This window comes from Benincasa hispida, chromosome 7, assembly GCF_009727055.1.
Source record: "Benincasa hispida cultivar B227 chromosome 7, ASM972705v1, whole genome shotgun sequence".
In the NCBI taxonomy this organism is placed as follows: Eukaryota; Viridiplantae; Streptophyta; class Magnoliopsida; order Cucurbitales; family Cucurbitaceae; genus Benincasa; species Benincasa hispida.
In genome coordinates, this window is record NC_052355.1 from 19,280,569 (window position 1) to 19,303,819 (window position 23,251).

Here is a 23,251-nt window from a genome sequence, read left to right on the forward strand (position 1 = left end):
GGTCATAATCCCAGGTAGGAGGTGTTCCGTAGTCCGTCAATTTAAAACCCCTCAGTCTTAGATAGGATTACATACCTGTTGAGTTTGTAACCGTGATTTATAAGATAGTGACCTATTTTAACTATTAAAATAAATGTTTAACCTATGTGAGCATGTAGCTTATCTTTGTTATGGATTTTAATGTCTAATTCAATTTTATAACAACTTATAAAACTTAGACATGCTTTTACATCCTCAACTTGCATAAAAGGCATTCAAACTTAATATAACAGATATATTAAATAACAGAAACCCTAAATATGCATTGTATACATTATAATAAATTATAATATATAAATAATGCATGGAACATGCTTTCTATCGTGGGATTTTAAATCTAAATGGCATACTATATGCACAAACATTTTTAAATTTAAATACAACATACATCACATGCATAATTATTTAAATAAATACTAATATGGTTTAACTTTGGCATCCTAAGCAAGCAAAATAACTAAATTATTACAAAAAGGGGTCCAAAACAGCTTCAATTTAGTGTCGAACCAACTCGAATCAGACCCGAACCGCTTGAACCAGACCTCCAAAGAAATCATAATGGGTTGAACCAGTCCAAATAGGGTTGAATCAGATTGGAATAGAGCTGAATCGGTTGAACCAAGCCTCTTCCGCCCGAACCGGTCTAGCTGGGATGAACAGCGTCGCAACGCTCATCCCAGTGTTGCAACAATGCTGTCTTCACCAAGAACGCCGGAGCGTTGCAGCGATGCCTGGGCAGAATGCAATCCTATAGCTGCTGTTTCATGACCTTGCTTACTTCAATCTCCAAATTACAGCTTAAAACGGACTCTAATGACTCCAAATAAATTATAGACTCTAAAGCACAAATATAAGCTCATAAAAAAAGAGCCAATTATAAATTTAACATTGAAATCAAAGAAGAATCTAAAGCCTAAGTTGAAAAAAACCATCCATATCAGTCCAAACATGCAACTTTAGAAATTCACCTACCAAAACTCAAATTAACGTTAATTGAGTGCTTAAATCACGCTCTGATACCAATTAATGGGATAAACTAACATGCAACAGAAGCAAAAAGAATCAATAATCACTCTAATTACATTTAATTTGAGTTCTAAAGTAAGCTAAAAGACATTTTTAGAAGTGGGTTTCAAGTTGAATTTACCTATGATGAAATCTTCCAATTCTAAGCTGCTCTTCACTCCAAATCAGCTTCAAATCGACAGTGAACTACCAAAAGATCTTCTCTACTATTCTCAGCCTTGAATTTGAGTGGTAGAACTCAAATTTGAGTGAATTTGTGAAGGTGTTTTTTATGGGTTTGAAGAGGAAGAAGAAGAAGTAACAAAAAATTCTTTTCCAGCTTAAATTCCTTAGTTTCTTCTTCAAATTTGAGAGTTTTTATTGGATTTCAACATGCAACCACCTTCAATTTGATTGATGGCCAGCAGCTGCTCCAACAATTGAAGTGGGATTAGGTGGGATGGAAAGGAGGTTACACCTCTTACTTGGTTTAATGTGGGAAAACCCCACTAAAACTATTTTTCCAATTTCAAATTAATTTCTTAATTTCTAATTTGCCAATTAATTCAAAATTAATTAAAACCAATTTGATTTAATTCATAAATAATCAAATTCAATTTCTCAAATTGAATTTAAAATTGGAAATTAGTTTGATTTTTAATTAATTAAATAATTTAATATCAAATATTAAATTAATCACATACCTAATTTTAAATATGAATCTTATCTATGTAATTAATATTTAAATCAATATTTAAATATTATAAACTCTCCAATTTCGTTTAATTTTATTGAATATAATTAAACAAACCCTAATTTGATTTTGAATTTATTCAAACTCAAAACCCTAATTTTAATTTGAACATTTTCGAATTGAAATTCAATTTGAACAATTCAAATTGATATCATTCCAAATTCACTCAATTTAAAGTCTATCGTCATTTATCACTAATAGACAGTGATATTTTATTATACTTAAAAGTATTTTCAACCGTTTGTCATTTAAAATGATTACCCGAAACAAACCTGAATATGTTATCTAAACATAAGATTAAAAATGTTTGAAGAAATAGACAAACTTAAAAATCTTGAAGTAAACATAGAAACCCTAAACCACCAACCGGCCATAGCGGTTAGCTGAAGATTGGAAAGCTCAGAACAGACCATTCTTAGAGGAATGACTATAATATTCCATTAACTCATAAGAATTATGTTGGGCAATCAAAAGTAGGCGGGGTAGCCGAAGAAGTAAGATTCTGGATCGTAGTCTCAAAAAAGTTTATACGGTAGATATATGTAATAGTCATTCCAATCCAGGCCATTTAGGAGAAACTGGGTGACATCATCAATAGTTATCAATTAAAGATCTTATGAAGTGTGCTTGAAGATATTGTAGACATATCCTATCTATCTTTATTGCTTTACTGTTTACTTTATTGCTTTATTTCTTTTTGCATTATGATGAGATAAGGTCAAGTGGGGGTCCTGTCCTACCGACAAAATCTTATCATAATCTTTTCTTTATCAAAAAGAAAGATTCCAAAAGATATATGTGATAGACATCTATCAAATAACGACTTTGTGATATGATTAGGTAATCAACAATTAAATTAGCACTGAGAACTAAATTTAGGATTTATTTAAAATAAGGGATTACAATTGGATAATTGAAAATATAGGGACTAAAATTGATCAAGCTTCAATATATAGGGATCAAAATGATATTTTAATTTTTGTATATACATATACTCTTAAATTTAGTTAATATTTGTAAATATACTAACCCTAAATACCCATTAACTTTCATAGATTATGATAAATTCAATTCTACTTTAATTCCAACCATTTAAAGGATTGCAACTATTAGTCGTTAAACTATTGTTATAATTAGCTTTAGAAATGCTGCAATAACTCATAAAATTATTATTATTATTGGAAAAAAATACCTTTGTCCATTTTGAAGGCCTCGAGTTAAAAGACGGATCCATGTCGTTTTTCGCCTACTATCGTGTTTATTTAAAACTAATGCATACAAATGTATCGTCAAGAGCTTTAGGAATATCTCCTAAGAGAAGCACCATGCTTATGGAAGTCAATATCGAGAAATCCTTTATGACTGTCCCAAAGCTTCTACAATGGAGTGAACTCATACAAAATCCAGTTTAGAGAATTCCAGGAGCAAATACTCCTGTTACAAAGTAAAGTGAGGATGCTACGATCACAGAGCACCATAACGGGGATATTGAAGTTTAGTTCAATTCAGAACCAAGATATCCCAGGATTATTGAAATTATGAGTAGTAGGCCAAGCATTTCTTTCGAAACACACCCAAGTAGCCACACTTCCAGATCTATCCCTAGATCTAAGTCAATGAGAACGTCCGTGGATTTTGATAGATCGATTTCGGACATTCAGTATGAAAGAAACGAACGTTCTTTATCTCCTATTCAATCCGACATGGAAAGAAGATCAGAGCCAATTTACAACCAAATTAATGTACTATCGACATATGAAGCTCCTGAGCAAAGATACGAGCGAAAGTACAGTCAATATATAGATCTCTATATATCTCAACCAAAGGAGACTAGAGAAGCTTTCATTCTAAAAGGAGATTTCTTCAAAAGAATGAAAGAAAGAGATGAAGCGGCAGAATGTCGTTGTCTCACTCTAAAACAAAGTCCCACTTGGATTACAACCAGTGGAAAAGAGATAGTTACAGATTATCCTCCTAAGGAAGAATCCTATTTTCCTCACCCGGTAGTCCCATCCATCAAGATGGTATCCTCTCCGTACAAAACCATCGATGAAGAAAAGGTCTCGAAAGTTGGATTACAAGAAATTAAAAACATCTAGCATCAACTGAATTATTCAAACAAGATGTTAACCACCTTCTCTTAGACAATTGAGAAAATAAAGGATCAAAAGGCTGCCCCAAGTGCAAGCCTTAAGGGTATACCAAAGATTGATCCAAACCAACCAATCTTCTAACCAAATACTTTTCCCATTGGAGACTTGAAAGGAAATCCAAAGGAACTTCTAGCTGAGATTAATAAGAAATTATCAGTATTCAAGATTAATAAAGGAGAAGCGGAATCTTCAAAGAAGACTGAAGTCTCCACAGCTGTTAATATGATAAGAGAGTCCAAAGAGACTTCTACAACTTATACAAAGATCCTTCTCGTGGTCTCTTATAGCACGGAAATGAAGAATCATTATGCAAAACCCTCTCCTTCAGATCTAAGATGTTCTGATAAGCAAATGATGAATATTTTCCAAGAAATGCTTCTAGCTACTACCGTATATAGCACTAGAAAAATTGTCTTAAGCACAACTCACATTCTGGTTTCAGGATTCACAGGAAATCTGAGAAGCTGGTGGCACAATCAACTTTCTGAACAAGAAAGACAGGATTATCCTAACTGCCACAAAAACAGTTACGGTAAAACAAGAGGGAAATCTAGGAGCAGGAATAGCCCCAATGGAGATAATGCAAAATGAACCAGATATGGTTATCTCATTAGTATACACTGCAATGAAGCATTTTGTAGGACGAACAGTCATCTACAATAATCAAGCCACTGAAGCACTTCTCAAGATGTGCTGCAGGAAGATGAGTGATTTCAAATGGTACAAAGACGTTTTTATGGCACGTCTTTACAACCTTACATCTTGTGGAGACGAAATCTGGAAACAAAAGTTTCTAGCAGGATTGCCTCCTTATATTGCCGAAAATTTTTATCAGAAAATGTCTGAAATCTTCGAAGGAAATCAAATCAACTGGAATTCTCTCACTTATGGAGACATTACCAGTAACATTCAAACATTATGCTTAAGTCTTTGTAAAGACAACAAGCATAATCAAAGAATCATCAAAGATGCAGATTATCGAAAGGAACTAGGGATTTTCTGCAAACAATACGGTGTTGAACAAGATCCACCGCCCTCAAAGAAAAAGAAGAAATTCTCAAAGAAACCTTATAACAAAGGACGAAGAACAAAAGATGAAGAAAAACCCCCAAAGAGGAAATACTACAATAGAAACAAGAAGTATTCCAAACAGAAAGGAACACTTGTTTTCGATGCAACAAACAGGGACACTATCCTAATAAATGCCCCTTGATAAAGAAGATCAACAACCTAGAGATTGACAATGATCTAAAACATTCTCTTCTCTTTGCCATCCGGTCTGAAGATGAAATCTCTATTTCAGAAGAATCATCTTCCGAGGGAATAATCAATGAAGTTATTGGAGATTCCTCCTCTGAAAGATACTCTTCTGATTCCTCTCAATTTTCAGAAGAAGCGTCCCTTACATAGGATGTATCAATGTTCTAACAAGAGATCAGGAACACCTTTTTTATCTAGTAGAAGAGCTTCTTGATGAAATATCTCGAAAAACGGTCCTCCTAAAACTCCAAGAGTCTCTAGAAGGACAAAGTGCAAAGGCTCAAGTCTTGGAACCAATTCAATATTTCTTTTAGGAAATACTTAATCGGGTCAATAATGAAACATTCCAAGAACCCGCAAAAGCTTCTGACCTCCACATGGAAGTCAAGAAACTCAAAAGGGAAGTTGCAATCAATAAGCAACAACTGACGATTCTGGAAAATGCAATCTGTAATTTCCAACAGCAATCCACAAACGTAATTCCTCCAGGAGAAACTTCAGGAGTTCAAAAGGATGATATAGAACGAATCAACTATATCAGTAAAGTCTACAATAAAAAATGGTTATCTAAGGTCATTATTAAGGTCTAGGACTTCAAGTTCGAAGCAGTTACCTTACTAGATTCTGGAGCAGACCAAAACGTCATCCAAGAAAGATTAATATCCTTAAGGTATTTTGAAAAAACAATGGAAGTTCTGAGAGGAGCCAACAACCAGAGACTTCACATTAATTATAAATTGCTAAAAGCGCATATTTGCAAAGGAGATGTGTGTTTCATTAACACCTTTCTTTTAGTCAAAGACTTGTCAGAGGAAGTTATCCTGGGCACACCATTCCTTATTCAATTATACCCTTTTCATGTTTCTGAGAAATGATTATCATCTCAGAAAATTTGAAAAGTAATGACTTTTGAGTTCTATCATCCGATAACTCCTAAGTACATTTCAAATATTGAGGAAGAAATCTAGCAGTTTATCAGTAGGATTTATAAGAAAGAAAAGCAAATCGAGTTCCTTCAAGATGACAATCAGAATAAGAAGGTTGCTGACCAAATTACTAAACCTTCGGTACAGAGGAAAATCCAGCATTTGCTAAAGAAAATGGAAGCTGAAATTTGCTCGGATATTCCAAATGCCTTTTGGGCTCGCAAAAAGCATATAGTTAAGCTCCCATATGTTGATAGATTTGACGAAACACAAATTTCCACAAAGGCCAGGCCCATTCAAATGTCAAAAGACCTAATCAAAATCTGTAAAGCAGAAATTGATGAGCTCCTCCGAAAAGGGCTTATTACTCCATCAAAAAGCCCATGGTTCAGTGCGGCCTTCTACGTCAATAATCAAGCCTAGAAGGAACGAAGAGTTCCGAGATTGGTAATCAACTATAAGCCATTTAACAAGGCTCTCAAATGGATTAGGTATCCAATTCCTAATCGACAAGATTTGTTAAAAAGAATAACCTCAGCCAAGGTTTTCTTAAGGTTCGATATGAAGTATGGATTTTGGCAAATCCAAGTATCTACAAAGGACAGATATAAAACAACTTTCAACGTCCCCTTCGGACAATATCAATGGAATGTCATGCCCTTTGGATTAAAAAATGCTCCTTCAAAGTTCCAAAATGTCACGAATGACATATTTTACAAATATCAGGATTTCACCATCGTCTATATCGATGATGTCTTGGTATTCTCAAATACAATTGAACAACAATTTAAGCACTTGCAAGTGTTTTTCAACATCATTAAGACAAATGGTCTTGTGGTATCTTTACCAAAGATCAAATTGTTTCAAACAAAATTTAGATTTCTTGGTTATGATATTAATCAAAGAATAATCAAACTAATCCAACGATCGCTAGACTTCGTGGATAAGTTTTCAGATACTATTCAAGACAAGACATAGCTCCAGCGCTTTCTTAGGTGCACAAATTATATTGAAGACTTTATTAAAGACCTCCGTACCATCTATCTCCCCTTCTATGACAGGTTGAAAAAGAACCCAAAACCATGGACGGGCGAGCATACTCGAGCAGTCCAATCAATAAAAACTTTAGCAAAAGGCTTCCCATGCTTATCGCTAATGGATGAAAAGGCTTATCCAATTGTGGAAACCGATGCATCTGACATTGGTTACGGCGGCATCCTCAAGCAAGAAATTAACGGAAAAGAAACAGTAGTCCGTTATTATTCTGGAGTCTGAATGATACTTAAAAAGAACTATTCCACAGTGAAAAAGGAGATTCTTATCAACAAAGATTTTCTGGTACGAACGGATTTAAAGGCCAGTAAATACATCTTTGAAAAAGATGTAGAAAATCTTGTGTCAAAAAAAATCGTTGCAAAATGGCAGACAATCTTATCCTACTTTGATTTCAAAATTGAGCCTATAAAATGCATAGAAAACTCTCTTGCAGCTTATTTAAGGATAGAGCACCTCTCAAGAAAATATCCTCCTAAAAAAGAAAAATATCTCCCTCACAAATACTTATAAGCTCATGGACCCCCCGGCTGGCCTCGGCCACCATGGGGGCCTCCGCTGTCACAGAGCATCCAGGCTAGCCCTTCCAAGGTTAGTAGTTCAAAGGGCAAACAACCCATCTTTCAATCTTCTGCGCTGTCTCCCATGAGTGCAGACAACTATGCCATGGACACCGACTTTGAAGTCGTGTCTAGAAGGCGTCAAGGTAGTGCTCATAAGGAACTTTCAATACAGTCAGGCTCCTTAAGCCTGCCTCCTCAACCTTCAACAACACTGTTACGTCACTCGGGAGTAAGCAGTCAAATAAGAGACCTATGAGGCCATCTTCAACCTTAATTCCAAAAAACCCATCAACATTTTTCCAAGTGGTAAAGCCAAAGGTTTTCCAACCAAGGCCACCAATTTCGAGATATTTCATAAAAACAATAATGGTCGATCTAGCGATCGAGCCAGAATTTGGTGGACCATCCATTCAGGAAGTCGGTTCTCAAATAGTCCCTCACGGTTTCAATTACCTTCCAGAAGATGTATAAAAAACAAGAACGTTCTACGAATTCATCTTGGTAGACACCAAGTCCATGGAGATCAATCATGTTCCAGATTGTTCAAATCCTTAAAAAATTGTATACTCAAAATCGAGAATATTCAAAGTGCTAACTCCATCCTACTGAAACCAAGGGATGTTTGTAGCAAAGAAATTCTCAAAGCATACAACCAAGACTCAAGAGATAAAGACTACTCTACAGAGTGAAAAATAGATGAAAAGTTGAGCTTGAAGGCTCTGATACCATTAAGGGTCGAGATCGAGTGCTACTTATAGAATTGTTATTAAGCCTTCTGCCTACTAGCAATTCTTTTAAGATTTTGATACTCGTCCCAACAAATAAAGATTACATGATTGAAAATTTTCAAATATGGCAGACAGGACAGGACCCCTGACTGGCAAAATATCTTTTGGAATCTTTCTTGATAAAGAAAAGATTACGATAAGATTTTGCCGGTAGGACAGGACCCCACTTGACCTTATCTCATCATAATGCGAAAAGAAATAAAGCAATAAAGCAAACAATAAAGCAATAAAGATAGATGGGATATGTCTGCAATATCTTTAAGAACGCTTCGTAAGATCTTCAAATGATAACTATTGATGATGTCACCCAGTTTCTCCTAAATGGCCTGGATTGGAACGACTATTATATATATCTACCGTATCAATTCTTTGGAGACTATGATCTAGGGTCTTACTTCTTCGGCTACCCCGCCTACTTTTGATTGCCCAACGTAATCCTTATGAGTTAATGGGATATTATAGTCATTTCTCTCACAGTAGTTTGTTATGAGCTTTCCAATCTTCAGCTAACCGCTGTGGCCGGTGGATGGTTAATCCACTCCAGGAACATACTATCTCCATCATCTCTGCCTCAAATGTAGGTCTTTATAAACGGCAATGAAAATTGCAGACTAATTTCACACCTATGTACAAAAGCAATTGAAATAATTTACATAAAGTTAAATAATAATTTTGAGTCACCATTATTTAGACTAATTTAGCTGTGAGTCTAAAAACGGGTCATTGATGTCGTAATCGGCGAAGGGGTCATAATCATCTTTGTCGTCTTCGACTTCATTATTCACAGATACAAAAGAATTTGCATCTTCTTGAGTTTCATCATGGTCTGATAATTGTCTGACGACTGTATAGATAACTGAAGTAAAATCAGCGTGTGATCTTGCTCCATCAAGAGAACTAATAATTGAATTTTGTCAAAGTAAATTGTTCATCTTCTTGGCGAGATAGATCCTGTAGATGAACGTTGGCTTTGAGCTAATCTTTTAACTTCGACGCTTCTAGGTGAGAGTAGTTAAACTTTTCCCACCACTTGATCCTTAATGCTTTACTTAAGGCTTTGAAGTTTTCATATGGTCCTAATTGGAAATTCCAACAAAAGATCCACGAAATTTGAAAATATAATGCAAATCTAAACGTCTTTGAAAGAGGAGATGCATAGATGCTAGTTTGAAAAAGGTGGTAAGACCTTTGGACTTCCACTGGGAAGATTTCTTTTGATAATCCAAATTAGTTCCATCATGATTGAAACCAATTTGGAAAGTGCATTTTGTAAGCTTGCTTACAGAATGTCACAAACCAAGAATGGTTGAATGCTTTGAGAATTTCTTTGCTACAAACATCCCTTGGTTCCAGTATGATGGAGTTAGCACTTTGAATATTCTCAATTTTGAGTATACAGTTTTTGAAGGATCTGAACGATCCGGAACATGAGTGATCTCCATGGACTTGGTGTCTACCAAGATGAATTCGTAGAAGGTTCTCGTTTTTTATACATCTTCTGGAAGGTAATTGAACCCGTGAGGGAATATTTGAGAACAGACTTTCTGAATGGATGGTCCATCAAATTCTGGCTCGATCGCTAGATCGACCATTGTTATTTTTATGAAATATCCCGAAATTTGTGGCCTTGGTTGGAAAACCTTTGGCTTTACCACCTGGGAAAATGTTGATGGGTTGTTTGGAATTAAGGTTGAAGATGGCCTCATAGGTCTCTTATTTGAACTGTTTACTCCCAAGGGACGTAACAGTGTTGTTGAGGGTTGAAGAGGAAGGCTTAAGGATTCTGACTGTATTGAAAGTGCCTTTTGGGCACTGTCTTGACGCCTTTTAGACACGACTTCAAAGTTGGTGTCCATGGCATAGTTGTCTACACTCATAGGAAACGACGCAGAAGATTGAGAGATGGGTTGTTTGCCCTTTGAACTACTAGCCTTAGAAGGGCTAGCCTGGATGCTCTGCAACGGTGGAGGCCGCCTTGGTGGCTGAGGACAACCAGGGGGTTCCATGAGCTTCTAACGATTTATGAGGGAGATTTTCTTCTTTTTTAGGAGGATATTTTCTTGAGAGGTGTTCTCTGCTTAGATAATTTTCAAGAGAGTTTTCTGTGCCTTGTATAGGCTCAATTTTGAAATCAAAACAGGTAAGATTGCCTGCCATCTTGTAAAGATTTGCGTTAACATAAGATTCTTTACATCTTTTTCAAAGATGTATTTACTAGCCTTTGAATCCGTTCGCACCAGAAACTCTTTGTTGATAAGATCTCCTTGGAACTTTTGAACGCAATTTACTATTGTGAGAATCTCCTTTTTCACCGTGGAATAGTTCTTTCGAGTATCATTCCAGACTCCAGAATAATAACATACTACTGTTTCTTTTCCGTTAATTTCTTGCTTGAGGATGTCGCTGTAACCAATGTCAGATGCATCGGTTTCCACAATTAGATAAGCCTTTTCATCCATTAGCGATAAGCATGGGATGCCTTTTGTAAAGTTTTTATTGATTGGACTGCTTGAGTATGCTCGTCCGTCCATAGTTTTGGGTTCTTTTTCAATCTGTCATAAAGGAGGAGACAGATGGTACAAAGGCCTTTAATCTCGAAGATTTGCGTCTTGAAGAGAAATAGTAAATCCTTGTTTGCATGTTAAATAAACCGGTCCTCTTTCAAGGTTTAATTGGACGATTCCTAGAATAGAATGTGAAAATCGAAGATGCCACTTATCTCTAAGGGAAAGATAGACTGGAACGTCTAATCCTTCTCTGAATAGAGGTTTAAGGGAAACTTGAACACATCCGATGTGTAGATATTTGAATCTATCTATAGCTTGCTCTATAGATTCTATTGGAAGAAGGCTGATTTCGGTAAACTCATCCTTCATTGTGAGATTTTTCTCGGTGATGACAATGACGTCAGTTTGAGGGAAATTGAAGTTATTGATCTTATATATAGATCAGTCTTGGATCCAGCTTAGGAATGGTCCAATTTTTTAGACTATCTTCAACCTTAGTAATTTCTGCTTCGGCTGAATTGTATTTTTGAATGATACTTAGAGGATCATCAATACTTTGAGGTTCTTTGGATTGTAAGGAAGAGGCAGTATTATCGAGGATCGTTTGGGGGCAAGAAATCTTAGAGAGTAATTTAGAAAGCATGGAGAGAGAGAATGAACTTTGGGATCTTGAAGCAATCTATCAAAACTTTCTTTAAAGGTGTGATGAAAGTAGTGATATTAAACTAACATTGAAACAAATTAGAATTTTCAATCGATCGATCTTTAATCTTTGTAAGACTTAAACGAATACATCTCATTTTGTGGTAATTTGTATTTCGCCATCAAGGTTAACCACGCCTTCTTTCGGATAGAATACAAATTAATCACTAAATATGATATACCTTCTAGCCTTTCAAGGATAAGAGAGACTTCTGATTCAAATTTCTTTGAATGTTAGTTTAAGATCTTGACTAAAAGCCATACCTTTGAAGAAAATTTTAACTTTCATGCTTCATTTCCCCCAAGGCTCTAGAGAGAAAGACTACTCCATAGAGAGAAAAATAGATGAAAAGTTGAACTTAAAGGCTCTGATACCATTAAGGGTTGAGATCGAGTGCTACTTATAGAATTGTTATTAGGCCTTCTGCCTACTAGCAATTCCTATAAGATTTTGACATTCGTCCTAACAAATAAAGATTACATGATTGAAAAAGAATCGAAAACCATGGATGGACGAGCATACTCAAGCAGTCCACTCAATAAAAACTTTAGCAAAAGGCATCCCATGCTTATCGCTAATGGATGAAAAGGCTTTTCCAATTGTGGAAACCGATGCATCTGCCATTGGTTACGGCGACATCCTCAAGTAAGAAATTAACGAAAAAGATACAGTAGTCCGTTATTATTCTAGAGTCTGGAATGATACTCAAAAGAACTATTCCACAGTGAAAAAGGAGATTCTCGCAATAGTAAATTGCGTTCAAAAGTTCCAAGGAGATCTTATCAACAATGATTTTCTAGTGCGAACGGATTCAAAGGCCAGTAAATACATCTTTGAAAAAGATGTAAAGAATCCTGTGTCAAAGCAAATCTTTGCAAGATGGCAGGCAACCTTATCCTATTTTGATTTTAAAATTAAGCCTATAAAAGGCACAGAAAACTCTCTTGTAGATTATCTAAGCAGAGAGCACCTCTCAAGAAAATATCCTCCTAAAAAAGAAAAACATCTCCCTCATAAATCCTTAGAAGTTCATGGAACCCCCCGGATGGCCTAGCCACCAAGGCGGCCTCCGTCGTCGCAGAGAATTCAGGCTAGCCCTTCCAAGGCTAGTAGTTCAAATGGAAAACAACCCATCTCTTAATCTTCTGTGTCGTCTCCCATGAGTGCATACAACTATGCCATGGACACCGACTTTGAAGTCGTGTCTAGAAGGCGTCAAGGCAATGCCTAAAAGGCACTTTCAATACAATCAGGCTCCTTAAGTCTACCTCCTCAACTTTCAACAACACTGTTACGTCCCTCGAGAGTAAGCAGTTCAAATAAGAGACCTATGAGGCCATCTTCAACCTTAATTCCAAAAAGCCCATCAACATTTTCCCAGGTAGTAAAGCCAAAATTTGACAAAAATAACATTTCGGGATATTTCACAAAAACAACAATGGTCGATCTAGCGATTGAGCCAGAATTTGACGGATCATCCATTCAGGAAGTTTGTTCTCAAATATTCCCTCACGGGTTCAATTACCTTCCAGAAGATGTATAAAAAACGAGAACCTTCTACGAATTCATCTTGGTAGACATCAAGTCCGTGGAGATCATTCATGTTTCGGATCGTTCGGATCCTTCAAAAATTGTATACTCAAAATTGAGAATATTCAAAGTGCTAACTCCATCCTACTGGAACCAAGGGATGTTTATAGCAAAGAAATTCTCAAAGCCTTTCAAACCTCAAACATATACATACTGTGACTACATGCGAGCATGGTATAATATTTTCTGGTTTCAAGCATACAACCATTCTTGGTTTGTGACATTCTCTAAGCAAGCTTACAAAACCCACTTTTCAAATTGGTTTTAATCATGGTGGAACTACTTTGGATTATCAGAAGAAATCTTCCCAGTGGAAGTCCAAAGGTCTTACCACCTTTTTCAAATTAGTATCTATGCGTCTCCTATTTCAAGGATGTTTAAATTTGTATTATATTTTCAAATTCCGTGGATTTTTTGTTGGAATTTCCATCGAGGACCATATAGAAACTTCAAAGCCTTAAGCAAAGCATTAAGGGTCAAGTGGTGGGAAAAGTTTGACTACTCTCACCTAGAAGCGTCAAAGCTAAAAGATTGGTTCAAAGCCAATGTTCATCTACATGATCTATCACGCTAAGAAGATGAACAATTTACTTTGACAAAAACTTCAATTATGAGTTCTCTTGCTGGAGTAGGATCACACGCTGATTTTACTTCAGTTCTCAATACAATCGTCAAGCAATTATCAGACAATGACGAAACTCAAGAAGATGCAAATTCTTCTACATTTGTGAATAATGAAGTCGAAGATGACGAAGATGATTACGATCCATTCGCCGATTACGACATCAATGACCCGTTTTTAGACTCACAGCTAAATTAGTCTAAATAATGGTGATTCAAAATTATTATTTAACTTTATGTAAATTATTTAAATCACTTTTGTACATAGGTGTGAAATCAGTCTGCAATTATCATCGTTGTTTATAAAGACCTACATTTGAGGTAGAGATGATGGAAATAGTATGTTCCTGGAGTGGATTAATCACCCACCGGCCACAACGGTTAGCTGAAGATTGGAAAGCTTAGAACAGACCACTGTAAGAGAAATGACTATAATATCCCATTAACTCATAAGGATTACATTGGACAATCAAAAATAGGCGGGGTAGCCGAAGAAGTAAGACCCTGGATCGTAGTCTCAAAAGAGTTGATACGGTAGATATATGTAATAGTCGTTCCAATCCAGGCCATTCAGGAGAAAGTGAGTGACATCATCAATAGTTATCATTTGAAGATCTTACGAAGTGTGTTTGAAGATATTGCAGACATATTCCATCTATCTTTATTGCTTTACTTTTTGCTTTATTACTTTATTTCTTTTCGCATTATGATGAGATAAGGTCAAGTGGGGGTCTTGTCCTACCGACAAAATCTTATCGTAATCTTTTCTTTATCAAAAAGAAAGATTCCAAAAGATATTTTGTCAGTCAGGGGTCCTGTCCTGGCTGCCACATTTGGAATTTTTCAATCATGTAATCTTTATTTGTTGAGACGAGTGTCAAAATCTTAGGGGAATTGCTAGTAGGCAGAAGGCCTAATAATAATTTTATAAGTAGCACTCAATCTCGACCCTTAATGGTATCAGAGCCTTCAAGCTCTTGAAGTAAACATAGAAATGTACGTGAACTCTCTCTCTTTTTTTCATTTTTTTTTTTTTTTGAAAAGATGTATTGGAATTTTTAAGTAATAGTTGTGTGAAGGTTGGAATACAAGAAGGGATTTAAATGTGATATATCCCATGATGGGAGACAAAATGATGTAATGTCCACACAAATGAAATATTAACAATAAATATTAAAAAAAAAAAAAAAACATGACAGTTGTTTACAATATAAAAAGAGGGCATTATTATAAATCCAAGTGGACCAAAATGGCACGTTTTTATATAAAATGAAACTCAGTTCAGAGTGTACTTTTTTCTTTTTCTCGTGAAAATAAAATTCATATAATAAAATAAAAAGAAGAAGCTGCTTCCCTCCAATATGGAAAGTTGTAAGAAATAATAATATATACATACACATATTAAAATATTATTTTGATCTATATTTTGAAGTAGTTCAAATTTCCTAATACTTTTAATGGTTTAATTTTAACCTTTATAATTTTTAAATAATAATAATAATAATAATTTTCATGTTAAAAATATAATATGTGAATATATTTTTAAAATTTATAATTAAAATGTTTGATAAAAAAAGTTTTATTAAAAAATCAACAATTAAATTAGCATTGAGAACTAAATTTAGGATTTATTAAAAATAAGAGATTACAATTGGATAATTGAAAATATAGGGACAAGTTTCAATATATAGGGATCAAAATGATATTTTAACTTTCGTATATACATGTGCTCTTAAATTTAGTTCTTATATTTAAATTTTTTTGACTTTGTGATATTAAATTATAAGTAGATAGTCAAAGTGAGCATAACTCAAGGGACATGCATGTAGTATATATATTAACGACCAAGAGATTTATGGTTTAAATTTCTTATTTCTGTTGTACTATAAATTCGTAAATAGAAAAATGAAAAAACAATATAAATTAGTATGTTGATTTAGTTTTATTTTTCTTGAAGGTTTGTGGATACCCTATAAGTAAATTTGTGATTACTATCTTTTTAGGTTTTAGTTCTTTTAATCATGCTGTATATCTTCTTTTAATGGGTTGTGAGTGTAGCACACTATTTATTTACTAAATTTTGTGATTAGGGTTAGGGTTTTTAATTTGGTTTGATTTTGAGTGTTTTTGTTAATAGATTAATCTTATGTAATTTACGGGTTAAAAATCATTTATGGTCTCTAAATTTTTATGAAGTAACAACTAAGTCTTTGAACTTTAATTGGTAATGATTTAGTCCCTGTAATTTTTAATGTGCAATAATTTAGTCTTTGAACTATAATAAATAACAATATAGTCCTTGCATTTTATGATTTATAACAATTTAGTCTATATTATTAAAAAAAATTAGTATAATTCAATAAAAATTCTTACAAATGTAGATTGATAAGTTTACCAGGAATCCATTTTTTTATATAAAATATAAAAAAGATCAAATTGTTACATAATAAAGATGACACTTAATTTTGAAGAGTTTTTTCATAATATGGACTAAATTAAACTGTTACAAAAATTTCAGAGTATATGAACTAAATTGTGACTTATTCAAGTTTAGAGACAAGATTGTTACAATTTTGAAAGTATATGACTAAATCATTACTAACTAAATTTCGAGGACTAAGTTATTACTTCTACGAAAGTTTATGGACTAAAAGTGTCTTTTAACCTCATTTATTAATTATGTATAGATAATCTACCATTTATATAATAGAAGAATCTAATGCATATGACTTAACTGATCGAACTATATTGAGAGATTAGGTTAAATATTTAAGACAATAAGATAAAATTGAAGGTTGGATATTACAATTAACTCCATGAACTATATACTAAAATAAAAATGCAGTTTTGGAAAAGAAATACTTCATTTTCAATTGTTGAGAGTGTTTTGGAATACCTCATAGCTTAAACACTTTTTCCTCTTCTTTTCTTATATAAAGAATAATATTATTAATGATGGACGTATGAAACGTACAATCAAGTCGAATTACAAGAAAACATGTCAAAAGATCATCATAATTGTGAAAACAATTAGATTTAGCCGTCTACATGGAGCTAAATCAATAGTTATTTTCCTAGGTTTAGTGTGTGTCTGGCTTAAAACTTTTTAAGTGTTTAATTTTGAAAAAAATTAGAGTATTTTAAAAATTACTCAAAATAACTTTTGAAATATTTTTAAAATATATTTTCAACCATTTTTATCAAAAGAATTTATATAAAAATGATTTTTTTTAAAAAAAAAATACTTTTTTTCTAGACATTTCAAACATATCATACCAAATCCCTTTTCTACGTTATGTAATGTGTTTTAAATAACAAATTTATTCAACTACACTACATTCAAAACCGATTCTATTAATTACAAGTATATAATTTTTTTTTCTTACTCCATATTTTGAAATTTTTTTCAAGTCACTTTTTAACTCTCAAAAGTATTTTCAAAAAAATAGTTTTTAAACTAATTCAATTTTTAAAAATATTTTTTATTTATTAACTTCTTTTAGAATCATTACAATTATTTTCGGAAAATATTTAAATACACTTTGAATTAGTAATATATATTTATATATATATTTTGATAATATGTGAGGTGAGTAAATTGAATTTCTATTCTCGAGATCGATAGTACAAATTAAAATTTTATGTTGGTTGAATCATGACTATTTTGGAAAAGAAAAAAAAAGTTATTCCAAATACATTATAAATTGGGAGGAAAATATAAACAAGAAAGCTGGTAAAGAGTGGAAATTCAGATGTTACTTCACTTTATCTGCCATCATCAAACATGAAGCTTTTGAAAGGAATAATATGGGCAAAGTCATCTTTGGCTTTTAGGGATATGTTGAGGTTGGCTCTATTTTCTTCGATCTTGTTTAGTAATCATTTGTTTTTTTTTTTAATTTTTTATTTTTAAGAATTAAGTCTATGGACACTATTTTTACTTCTAAATTTCTTCTTTTGTTATCTACTTTTTACTAGTGGTTTAAAAAAAACGAACCAAAATTTGAATACTAAAAAGGTAGATTTTAAAATTTTGTTTTTATTTTTGGAATTTGGCTAATAGTTCAATCATTATATTTAAGAAACATGAAATTCATGGTAAAAAATAGAAAACGATAGGCTTAATTTAAAAAAAGAAAAGAAAAGAAAAAGAAACGATTACAAAACGGGGCCTTCATTTTCCCCTTTTTGATATTACTAAATTGGGTTGAAATTGGATTAATTTTATACTAAAAAATTAAGAAATTTTATCTTCTCTCGAAATTTTATCAAAATTATAGCTAAACAAAATTAATACTAAAAATTACTTTCCCTTCATTTCATTAAAATTATACTAAAAAATTACTTTCCCTTCATTTCATTAAAATTATAGCTAAACAAAATTTATCTTCTCTCGAAATTATATCAAAGTAGCAAAAATATAATTAATGTAATTCTCCATAAATAGTTATATAGATAAAAACAAAGGTGGGCGAGAATATGAAAAACTACTCAAATTAATGAAAAATGGCTATTATTCATATATTTAATTGATCAACATTTCCTTCTAATACATGTTAATTTCTATATTTACAGAAACATTGGTGTTAAATTTAGAACCCTGATAAAGATTTTAAATTGATTCAAAGTTTGGGATTTTAATTAATATTATTATTAGTTTTGAGTCACAAATTTTAGAAGTATAAATTTATTATTTAGTTTTAATGTTTTAGAAACAATATTTTATTCCAGGAGAATCATGGGCAAATTTAGAAAACAAAGAATTTGTGTTTTTTTAAGGGGAAAAAAAGAAAAGAAAAGAAAAAGTCCAATGTTAGTTAATTTTTAAAAAAATTAAGTAAATTACAAAGCAAAGAAAATTGCTATATATACTACATATATAACAAATAGAAAATAAAATAAAAGCCAAGGGTTGTTTCAGTACATATCTAAGAATATAATTAGGTAATCTTTTCTTCAAACTATTTCCCACCTTTTTTTTTTTTTAATCTTTTGTGTGTGTGTATACATACACATCTAAAAATCTAGAAGTAATATTTATTTTTGTATTTTGCAAATTTAAATATATGATAAAAAATATAACACTTCTAAATCAATAAATAGTTAAACAAATATAACTTAAGGGTTGTAGGTGAACATTTAATTTAAAAATACCAAGGAAATTAAATGGAAAAAAGAAAAAAGCCAACCTTACGTTACAAAGGGTTGTTTTCAAACACAGAAAAATGGGTCAACTTCTTTACAAATATATTAAAATGTCATTAACTATCCGTGATAGATACTTATAGACATCTATCACTGTTTATCAAATGTTTATTTGTGTCTATCACTGATAGAAAGTGATATTTGCTATATCTGAAAATATTTTCAGCAGTGTTGCTATTTAAAACAAGTACACTTAAAAAGAGATCTAAAATCTAAATCATTGCATCTCGAACAATGAAATTAGATTGAAGTAACCTCTGTATATATGAATTGAACTCTTTTTCCTCTAATCATTTCATTAACCTAACTTTTCTAATCCTTTACTTTTACACAAATAAAAGAGCATATGAAAAAGTTTATTTACAAATATATATATTTTTAAAGCTAATTTAATTATCATCCATAAAAATGTTTGTTAAGAAGATTGAATTCTAATTAAATTAAAAGTTATTGAATGAAATATTGAGAAGGGTTTTTTTTAAGAAAAATCATTTTAAACATACCTATGTAGTGTACTTCAATGCTATTATTTTTTAACAGAACCAAACCGAACCAAACCAAATCGAATAGATTGGTTATCAAATGAAAAAGGGGTTTGGTTTGGTTTTGGTTGATTCCTATGTTTTCACCTGTGTGTGTAAGTGAATGATAAGATGAGGTACCAAAAATTTTACCTTTTTGGGAACAGGTTTGCAGGTAGCTGTGAAAGGTCTTAGCCTGAAAGAACACAATAAGAGAGAGAGAGTGAAATTAAAGTGAAAATTGATTTAAGAGCCTCCCATTCACCAAGCAAGACCAATGATGCAAAAAGTTAATTAAGATATATAAATAAAATAACACAATGATTTTGTTTCATAAAATGCTGAAATGCAATAATTGAGTCAAGGGTATAATTGTATATGTATCCTTACCTATTCATTTGTGGATAATATGTGTGTCTCCGATTGCATCAAGACATATACTCTCGATTAAGGGAGATTGTAAGTTCGAATTTTTCTGTCCCACATAGAACTCGACCAAAAAATTAACGTAGGATAATAATGAAGAGATAAACCTAATCCCAAACTAAATGATTTTATCTAATGAAAAATAAACATTACTACTATTAAAAAATGAAAAATGGGTAAAAGAACCTCTTCATTATTTCGATATCATCCAACATTGAGAAGTATCTCGAGTTTATTAATTAGGGAAAACAAGATGCAAATAGCCCTATTTGATAACCAAATAGTTTGTGAATTTTTGTTTTTGAAAATTTAGCATATAAACACTACTTGCACCCATTAATTTTTTTTTTTTTTGTTTTGTTGTCTACATTTTTTTAGCGTTTCCAAAATCCAAGACTCAAGTTTTGAAATATAAAAATAGAATCTTTTTTTTTTTTTTTTTAATTTGGCTAAGAACCCAATTGTTTAATCTTCATGATCAAAATAAACATAATTCTCAAAAGCCAAATGGTTATTAAACGAGATTTCAATAGAAGAAATCTCTCACTTCATGATTCCCTTCTAATAACTTTTGATCATCTAACCAAACGTTACATTAAATCCTCAAATCGAGAGTGTTTCTAACAAATTAATCATATTCCACTCTCTCAAATTCGTCTCAAACGGTTTAGCGAGTACGATGAGGATGCTATAAAACCTAGTTGAGATATTCAAGTACATCTACTTATCCCTCTTACCTTCTGTTTCTTTTTAAAAAAAAAATCATCCCGAATTCATCCCAATAAATTAGGGAAAATGATATCAAAACACATCAAGAGGAAAAAAAAAAAAGGTAAGCCATTGAGAGATTTGAGGTTTGATAGTTTTTATGGGGAAGTAAAAAGGAGGAGCTCCCTTCAGTCCAAGCAAAGAAAAAGAGAGTGCAAAATATCTCCCGCTTCATTCACACAATCACAATAGAGGAAAAGAATATACTTTGAGTCTTTTTTTTCCTTCTTTTTGTGGGGTTTCTTTTTTAGAGTTCTATTGAGTGTTTGAGTGAATGAGTCGGCAGTTACTTCAGCAACCCTTTTGAATCCCTCCATGAGTGGACTGAAGGAAGCTCTCTCTCTCTGCTTCTCCATGCAAGATCTTGTATTCAAATGATGAACTCGATCGTGGGATTTTCCGAGAATATATAGGTTAATTATTAATCAAACTACGGTAGTCAACTACTTAAGATATTAAAATTGTTCGAATCGAATGTTGTATAAGTGATATATAGTTGACTTAAATTGATTTGAGAACACTCCTAAAAAACACCAAAATAAGAATGAAAGGGAAACTAAATTGAATTATGAGATGAGAAGGGAAAAGACTTGAAAATGTATATAAATTGAGAAAATAATAATTGGAAGATTAATTAGGATCTAGATTGATAAAAAGATATTACAATGAATCTACTTGTACTTCAAAGAACTTTTTTTTTTCTTTTTCACAGAAGTGGGGGAGGAAAGAACATAGTTGGGAACAGCAATTTTTAAAAAAAGGTTATAATTTTTTGAGCCAAGCATTCAGGTGGCTTTGAAAATCTAAGACTAGGAATCAACTTTTTATTTTTTTATTTTTCCTTCTTCTTGTCATGGGACTTCTCAAGAACCTCCAAAACAAGCAAAAAGATAACTCTATAATCAAGATGAACAAAGGGGAAAAAAAACATAATCTCTATGCAAACAGAACCCATATTCCCAAATGAAGGGGGGACAACCCATTAACTAACAGATCAAAACTTTGAATGAAAAGTCAGATCTCCAAAGAAAGCTTCTGTAATTTCCTTATTTTTTTAAAAAAATAAAAATAAACACAAACAAAAAGGAAAAAGTAAGAAAGATTAACCTGGAAGAGGCAGCATGATGATGAAGTAGAAGGAATCTGTCTTTTAAATGATGAATATAAGAGAAAAAAAAGGACTATTAAGTAAAATGAGGGAGATTAGGGATAAATGAATCAATTAGGGAGAAAAAAGAAGTAATTGGGAAGATGGGTATTTGTTAAAACCCTAAAAATAGGGGAATGAAATAAGATTGGGGTTGTGGAGAAACCCTAGGGTTGATTTGAAGAAGGAAAAGACGACCTTACTCGAACAAGATCTATTTTATAGATTGTACAACTGTATCCTTGAATCCTGAGAAGAACGAAAAAGAGGGGAAAGAGAAACCAAAGTTGGGAGAAGGAAGAGAAGGAGAATGGGGTAATAAAGGGGAAAAAGAGAGAAATTAGGAGGGAGATGTGAGAAAAAAAAAGGATATATGTGTAAATTAATAAGTTAGAGGCAATGTATGTAGAGATGATGGGACATGGATGCCATAAGAGTTAGGGACATAAAAGTGGACTCAAGATCTCAAGAAATCTAACACAAGAGTAAAAGGTTAGTAGAGAGAGATAGAGAGAGATAAGGGTTTTTTTGTCTTATTTTGTCCACATTAGATTAGATAGTTGGTGAAGAACAATATCTCTCTTATAACCCGTCAAGAGAAAAAGTACATGTCATTTATTCCTACTAAATTATACTCGTGTTGGTATGGTATACAGTTTTAAAACAAAATTTAACGAATGTTCTATGTTGATTCACTTATTAATTAAATTTAGGGTTTTGATTTATATATAGTATTAGAAGTACAATCAAAATTCTGTATTAGTTAGGGAAGGAAATGATCATAAGTATATAAATGAAGACAAAATCTCCAATGGTACGAGACCTTTTAAGTGGTTCCAAAAGAAAAATCATGAAAATTATTATACTCAAAGTGGATAATATCATACCACTCAAAAATAAGTTGAGATTCTAATCTTATCATATAGTTATGAATTTTGATTTTCACATTTTGTACTATAGTTAAAAATTTGATAGCTAATAAAAAAAAATGTATATAATGGAGAGATTTAAATGTTATTGTTCAAAACATATGCAATATATATTTCTTTATAAAAATTAGATATTTAAATGCATGATCAAATTATGGTCAAACTATAAAAGTGGAGTGAGTATTCGAACGTCAAACATTTTAGTCGATGAATATATATACTATAAAAAGAATTGAGTTATACTAAGTTAACGTTGAACTAACTTTTTTAATTCATTTCTTAATTTCTCTATT

The 23,251-nt window shown here is 32.4% G+C and overlaps 1 long non-coding RNA gene across 4 annotated transcripts; it reads right to left on the reverse strand.

Moving 5' to 3' along the window:
• Window positions 1-376: 376 nt before the first annotated feature.
• LOC120081473 lies at window positions 377-22,413 on the reverse strand. Of its 4 annotated transcripts, none has more exons than XR_005482834.1 (5): window positions 21,990-22,390; window positions 20,079-20,163; window positions 19,842-19,884; window positions 1,187-1,472; window positions 382-796 (listed from the first exon to the last, which is right to left on the reverse strand). It is a non-coding gene; the product is annotated as an uncharacterized LOC120081473 (long non-coding RNA). The 4 variants fall into 4 exon arrangements; XR_005482835.1 differs by having other exon boundaries at window positions 384-793; window positions 21,990-22,389; XR_005482832.1 differs by having other exon boundaries at window positions 377-1,472; window positions 21,990-22,413.
• Between the last annotated feature and the right edge of the window lie 838 nt (window positions 22,414-23,251).